The 7,249-nt window shown below is 37.3% G+C and overlaps 1 pseudogene; it reads right to left on the bottom strand.

Moving 5' to 3' along the window:
- Window positions 1–4,394: 4,394 nt before the first annotated feature.
- LOC119047967 (ferritin light chain-like) lies at window positions 4,395–4,993 on the bottom strand (annotated as a pseudogene).
- Between the last annotated feature and the right edge of the window lie 2,256 nt (window positions 4,994–7,249).

Below are 7,249 nucleotides of genomic sequence, written 5' to 3'. Positions count from 1 at the left end.
TAATATAATCATAATTATATGACCATAACTATTTAATATTTTATAATGCAATAGTTCTTTGTGTTAACACTTTCAAAATGATCTTCTTTTATTTTCATATTGGGTTAGTTAGAATCTCCAAATGTTCCTAGGTGATCATGCTAGTAAGTATTCCTATCATGCTTCTGTTTTCAGTGGTTTGGCTTTGTGGACAAAAAAGGGGCTGACTACTAACCCTGACAAGCTCAGAGGACACCCGCATGGCCACCTAACAAACTCTGAGACCTAATGTAACCACACTGGATGGTCTGAAATGAAAACTTCAGACCGAAAGTGAGTCATGGTGGGCAGTCATGTCCTAGGCGGGTATCTTCCCTGACAAAGGCCAGTCTTGACCTTAACTGAGCCTGTCTATTGTCATTTTGCATCCAGGATAACATACCTTTGAAAGTTAGGGTAATTTCCTTCCCCTCCCATTTACCCCTTGGTGCACCAGAGCAGAGACCACCACACCTCTCATTGTTATCGTTGTCATAGTTATTGTTAACTGCTAACTATCATATACCTACCAATGTAAAAGAAATATGTGTCTACTCCTTTTACTTTTTATCCAATCCCAGAGATTTCCCTATTTTCTGTTCTCCCATCTCCCCAGTCTATCACCAGTGAATTTCATATAAACCCCTACATGTTCTTTTTTAATTCTAATGTATAAAATACGGTGCAAAACTGCCATTCTCTGGAGCATTTTTTCAATCCAGTGAGATGTTGTTTCCCAGCAATTGTCATCAGTTTGGCTCAAATAAACTCATAAAAATTTTCCACAGGTTTAAACTTTTCTTACATTGATAGCTTTAGTATTTTGCATTTATGATGTTATTTGCTGTTGGTTTTGATTATATAGTTTTGCATGGAGGAGAATTGAATGAGGGAATTACCTTTTCTTTATAGCAGCAGGTATTTGAGTGAGAGATTCCTTTGCAGACTTATATTTTCTGAACCTGTTGGAAGTAGCTTTCCCATTCGGATCCACATACATTTACAGACTTGGTTGTTTAAGTTACCTGGACTTTTCCATCAGCAACACATTAATTAGGCGAATATAAAAAGGAATTATTCCTGGCTGATGTAGCTTAGTAGATTGAGTGCCTGCCTGAGAACCAAAGTGTTGCTGGTTCAATTCCCAGTCAGGGCACATGCCTGGGTTGCAGGCCAGGTCCCCAGTAGGGGACACATGAGAGGCAACCACACATTGATGTTTCTTTCCCTCTCTTTCTCCCTCCCTTCTGCTCTCTCTAAAAATAAATAAATAAAATCTTTTTTAAAAGGAAGTGTTATTTAACTGCTACCAGTTTGATGCCATCCAGTTGGAAGGTTAAAAATACACAGCTCAGTCTAACAGGTATTAGATAACCAGTAATCCCAGGCATTATAGACAACCCAGAAAATCAGATTAGCTTCATTAAACTTCATTATCAACTGAGTATTACAGATGATAGTAAAAGCTAGTGAAGCCAATGATAAGTTGTAGAAAAATTTCAATAGGAGAGAATTAACTGAACAGTTTGAAAATAAAAAGGTTGCCTTAACAATTTTAAAAATTTTTTAAATTTAATCTTTATTATACTTTCCCATTATTCTCTAGTCCCCTTAGACTCCCTTACCCCCCTGCGATCATCACACTGTTGTCCATGTCCAATGTCCATAAGTCCTTTTTGGTCTTTGCTCTCTAACAGCCCCCCGCAGCTGTCATCCTGCTCTCCATCTATGGGTCTCCCTTAACAATTTTATAGTTTCCAAGGCACGTGAATTTCTTTTTTAAAAAGTAAAATACAAATAACTGGAGGAAAGAGAGATTAAGCTTATAAAATTGTGTTCTTTTCTCAAAGTAAAGGCCTGGATAAGAAACTCATGATTAACTTTTTAAATAAAGATTTTATTTACCTATTTATTTTTACAGAGGGGAAGGGGAAGAGAAAGAGAAAGAGAGAGAGAAACATCAGTGTGTGGTTGCCTTTCACACGCCCCCTCCTGGGGACCTGGTCCACACCCCAGGCGTGTGCCCTGACTGAGAATCAAACTGACGACCCTTTGGTTCACAGGCCTACACTCACTTCACTGAGCTACACCAACCAGGGCTCATGATTAATTTAATGCCCGTTATAACTCAGAAAATATATTATAATAAATTGAATTTTATGTAGGTTTTTGTTCTTTATTAACAATTTATTGGACCAGGTTATATTTTAAAATTCAGGTCTTTAACATACAAATATAGATTTAATTGTTTTACTTTTCGAAGAATAAAAACAATTTATTTTTTTAATAATTAGAATTGCATAGGAGTGGTTAAAGAGGAACATTCATACACAGAATTTTCAAAGAGGAAATTTACTGCAACATGACTTATAATAAGGGAAATCTGAAGGAAGCAAAATCTAGTGCCAAATAATATGACGTATTTAAATATATGCTGGCATGAGATTATTAATATATTGGGATAATTCTAAAAATGCACAGACTTGTCCAGAACATTTATTGATCTAATAAATTGTTCACATTGTAACATTAGATTTTTAAAAGCTTTCTTAAAACTACACATATATACATTCAAATATATATACACATATGCACACACATATATATTTGGTGTATATATATATATATATAAAATGCTGAGGGATAAAAGTAAGATAAATAAATATTAAATGTGCATATTCCACAATAGGATTCTTGCTCCCTCTGAGCTTCCCAAGCTATCTGATCTCTGTGTTGCAGATCTCTGTTTTCCAGGGAAGCCGAATTTCAGGCAGAGTTGAAAAGTGTGGGACAATGATCAGGGCCAAAGGAGACGTGTGTTAACAATGAGGCCCTGTGGCTTCAGCCAGCCCTACAGGGAGCTGTGGAGCTGAAATGATCCATCAGAAATGCCTTGCATTGGGCCAAAGTGACTAAGCCTTGATGCTTCTAATTCTGACAGTTACTGGTTTGGCCTGCTCTTAGAAGGGCATCAACTTAGGCAAGACAGCCCTCTGGAGCAAGAGGCCAGTTCAGAGGAGACCGCCAGCACTCACAGCTACCGGGCAACACTTACTTCCTTGAAGGAGCATCTGGAATCACATCTCCTTCTCCACTGCTCTCTACAATTTGAACCTAGGGAAGTATATATTTACTACACATTACAATTATATTATTACACAGAGTGGGTAGCATGGATAAAAATCAAATCACACTGTTATATCCCAAAATCCAATTCCTTATCTACCCAGGGGTTTTTTCCTAGCATATTTTCTGTGAGAAAAATATCAGTAACAATATATTACTTGTAAGAAACCCTCCGCTGTAGCAAATATATTTCATTACTCATTTAGGGAAAATACTTTGTGGAAGGCAAGATATGGAAAGCTGTCTGTTACAGCTAGAATATGTTACCAGGAAGGCATTTCCCCAAAGCAAAGTAAAACTTCTCTCCCACTGAAAACTTACTTGCCACTGAACAACCATTCTGTCTATAGAGGGAGTAAGGAGTCTTGAGACATTATTGACAGAATCTTAAAGTTATGGTTTTATTATTTTAAAGTTGTGAGTAATATATACACATGTTTTATAATCTTAGATCAAAAAGCAAACCAACGATATTCATTGTATGCCAAACTAAGGATCCACTGGTTACCCAAAGGTCAGTTTGGTTGTCTAGATCATTAGTAAGTAAAGAGGGAACAACTAAATAGTAATCATGTAGATCCATTGTCCACTTTACTATGGTGCCTCAGTTTGAAGTAAGAGTAATACATGTTCTGTTCTTTTCTTTTTTAATCAGCAAATTCCTGTTGTCCACAAGGAATACACACACACACAGTCACATACAAACATGAAAAAATAATACTGATGGGCTCTGTAGAAATATGCAAATAGAACAGTGTTGGAGATTTCCAAACACAAAAACTTAGGGCACCTCTAATGTGGAGTACATATTTTAAAGCAATACATTCTGAGCATTAGTTCAACAGCATATTTAATAAAATAAAAATTTCCTCTCAATCTCAGAATTAGTGACATACCATAAAAGGAAATTCACTATTTAAAAGAAAACAGTGAAAATTTAAAGAAAAACAGTAAAAAAAGAATCTTTCCTAGGCTAAACTAATGATTCTTTTATTTATGTGTTTTGTGTAATCATACCAAATTTTTACTTAGCAGGACTGTAATAGCAAACATTGAAGCACAAATATTATGGATTCATCAGCACTCTATCAAGCGTATTTTTCCTCTTCTACTTAAAAAGTTCTAATTATGTGTTAAAAAAGTGTTTTGTTTTGCTTTGCTGAAAAAAACTTTATTGTTTCCATTTTGTCCAGTGCATGGAAGAGGGTTCCAGGTGGTTAAAAGGATGCCTCCTGGTTGCAAGGGGAAGCTCAGGCTAACGGCAGGCACCAGGGCAACGCAGAGGGAACTCTCAGAGCCCTCTGGGCTCCAAAGGCTCCTAGTTGCTCTTGGGGGTGAGGCTTTCGAGGTGGTAACTCTCCCAGCCCAGCCCGGGGCCTGGGCAGCCTGCAAAGCTTGGTCAGGTGTTGCCCATCTTCTTGATGAGCTTTACCTCCTCACCCAGGAAGTGGTTCTCCAGGAAGTCACAGAGATGAGCTTGTGCGCAGGCAAAACCCAGGGCAGGCAGGTCCAAAAGGGCCTGTTTCTGGCTCTTCTCCAGGACCGTGGCAGCATCCATGGCATCCTGAATGTCACCCCATTCATCTTGGCGAGGTTTTAGCACCTCTTGGAAGAGGGAATGGCTGCCACCATGCTGGTCTTGCATCTTTAAGAGACACCCTCTCCCTCCACTGCTCTTCTGCACCGCCAGCTCCAGGAAGTGGCCCACACCCTGCAGAGCCACATCCCAACGATGGAAATAGAAGCCCAGAGACAGGTAAATGTAGGAGGCCCATGAATGCAAGGTGAGGAGGCGATTGACGGCAGCCTCCACCTCAGTGAAATAATTCTGACAAATTTGAGAGCTCATGGTTGTTTGGCAGTAAAGAATTAAGTTTCTGAAGCTGGCGACTGGGAAGGGGGTTGGAGAGTGGGAATTCTGGGAGAAGGGGCATCCCTGGGTCTGTTCCTTCTGTCCAAATACTATTGGGACAAGAGACAAAGGAGACAGATCAGAGGAACCATCAAGGGCACTGCCAAAGTGTGTGTGTGTGTGTGTGTGTGTGTGTTAACATTAGTAAACAGTTTTCTAAAGTGAGTGTGTGCGTAAAAGAATATTCAATTTTGCATAACTAGTTAATAAACTACAGAGATTCTCATGTGTGATCATTGATTAGCATCAAAGAGATACAATTTCTCAGAATCATGGACTCCTTAAACACTTGGAAAAGGAATAATTGATTTTTGTAGGTAAATTTTGTATTCAGCAGCTAAATTACTCAGGGTGGCAATATTTTCTTAAATTTTAGTCTTAGAAAAAAATAATATTTTAAAATGAGACAATATAAACTTTATTACAAAATGGAAAGATTTATTATATAAAGTGCTAAGGAGATGCAACATAAATCTGTCTCTTTAATAAAATGCTTCATCCATCATCCAAAATACACAACATTTCACTTTCTTTTATGCAAATACATTTCTTAGGCGCTGTCATGACATAGTGGTAAAAAGCATGGGCATGGAGCAAGACAGACTTGCCACTTCCTGGCTGAGTGATTGGAGCAGTGCCCTGGGGCTCTCCCAAACCTGATTTTCTCATTGGTCCAAGAGAAATAAGACACACTCATCCATGCAGGGTGGTTGCCTATAAAACATGCACCATCTCATCTGGCCCCTTCTGCTTACTATTATTTTTATTTGCATTTACATCTCATAGAAATGCCAGTCGTTTTTTGAAGGAATGTGCTGTTTATGTAATGGAAAAGTAGGTGTTTATCAGTAATCACCTGACATGCTGTATCATTTCCCTGTGTGGTATACCCAGTCATATCACAGCACCTCATTCTGTATTTTCCATCTGTCTTACTGCTGGACTAACACACAGCAAAGTAACTACAAATGCTTGGAGTTTTTTTCCCACTATGATTGATTTCAAAGGGGAGTTAACTGTACCCTAGAGAGTACAAATATTTAAAGAATACAGAATCTGTACACAGTTTCTGATTACTAATACTAGAATCCAGGAAAGCTCTCAATGATTTTAATACACTTTAAGTTGTGCAACTACATATCTCTAAGAGAACAGATGTAATACAGGTGAGAAAAGTGAGCTCACATAAAGAAGGGGATTTGACCAAGGTCAAAGAGCTTTCAAGAGGCCTAATTAGACACAAACAAAGGCTGTCTCATATAAACTACCTGCAGAAAAGCTGTTTACAAAATCATACATCCAGGAGTATCCTAAATAAGATAAAATTCCCAGCCGTTCACAATAATTTGACAGTTTAAATTTGTCAGAATGTTGGATAACCTGTGTGTGTGATTCATTATTTTGGAGCCGCCTCGTACTAGAGAATAGAAAGAATCATCACTCACGACGCTGTCAGACCTCGGCTTTCCACTTGCAATTTTTCACTCTGAGGGCTTGTAAATTTCCTGCGCTGTTTTGTGTGGTTGAAAACAAATTAATATATCAAATTTCTTCTTCTCTTTTTACATTGAATTTCCATTATTTCTTTTTTAACAACATTTTGGGGGGTTCTAAAAGATTGACACAGTGCCTAACTAAACTGATCTGGATTCCAAATTATTTGATAAGACCTGAAGTAATAAAAATGGACTTTAAATAGATATCAGGATAATTATTTTATTATTATAACCCATGTTCACTATTATTTATGGGGACTTTGATAAATATGCTTCAGGACCAGCTAACGGTAAGATACTGTATCTCTCACTTATAAGATGAGATGATCAAATTTAGTTATGTTTAAAAAATCCTTCTATATATAAAGTCATGCTTTCTAATAAATTTCTCTGTTAAGAAGTCAATATTTATAGAATATTGTTACAAATGGCTGTGCTAACCCATTCTGAGTTAGAAAGAACAAACTGTATTGCTAATTTTTTGTGGCATTCAATTTTCTTTTTCTGTGAATGACCATGTGAACAAAATAGATTTGATATCACATGAATGTGACTTTTAAAATTTCAAAAAAATAAATAACCCCTAGAGTTTGCCAAAATTCATATACCTAAATTATTCAGTGTTTTGAGTGCCAATCAATAACACTAAAATTCCCATGTCAGACTGCCTTTTTTCTAAATTTCAACCCAATTTGCC

Source organism: Artibeus jamaicensis, unplaced genomic scaffold (genome assembly GCF_021234435.1).
Source record: "Artibeus jamaicensis isolate MK-2021 breed Jamaican fruit bat unplaced genomic scaffold, CSHL_Jam_final contig_465, whole genome shotgun sequence".
In the NCBI taxonomy this organism is placed as follows: Eukaryota; Metazoa; Chordata; class Mammalia; order Chiroptera; family Phyllostomidae; genus Artibeus; species Artibeus jamaicensis.
Note: the sequence above shows the minus strand (reverse complement) of the source record. Positions and strands in the feature narration are given on the sequence as shown.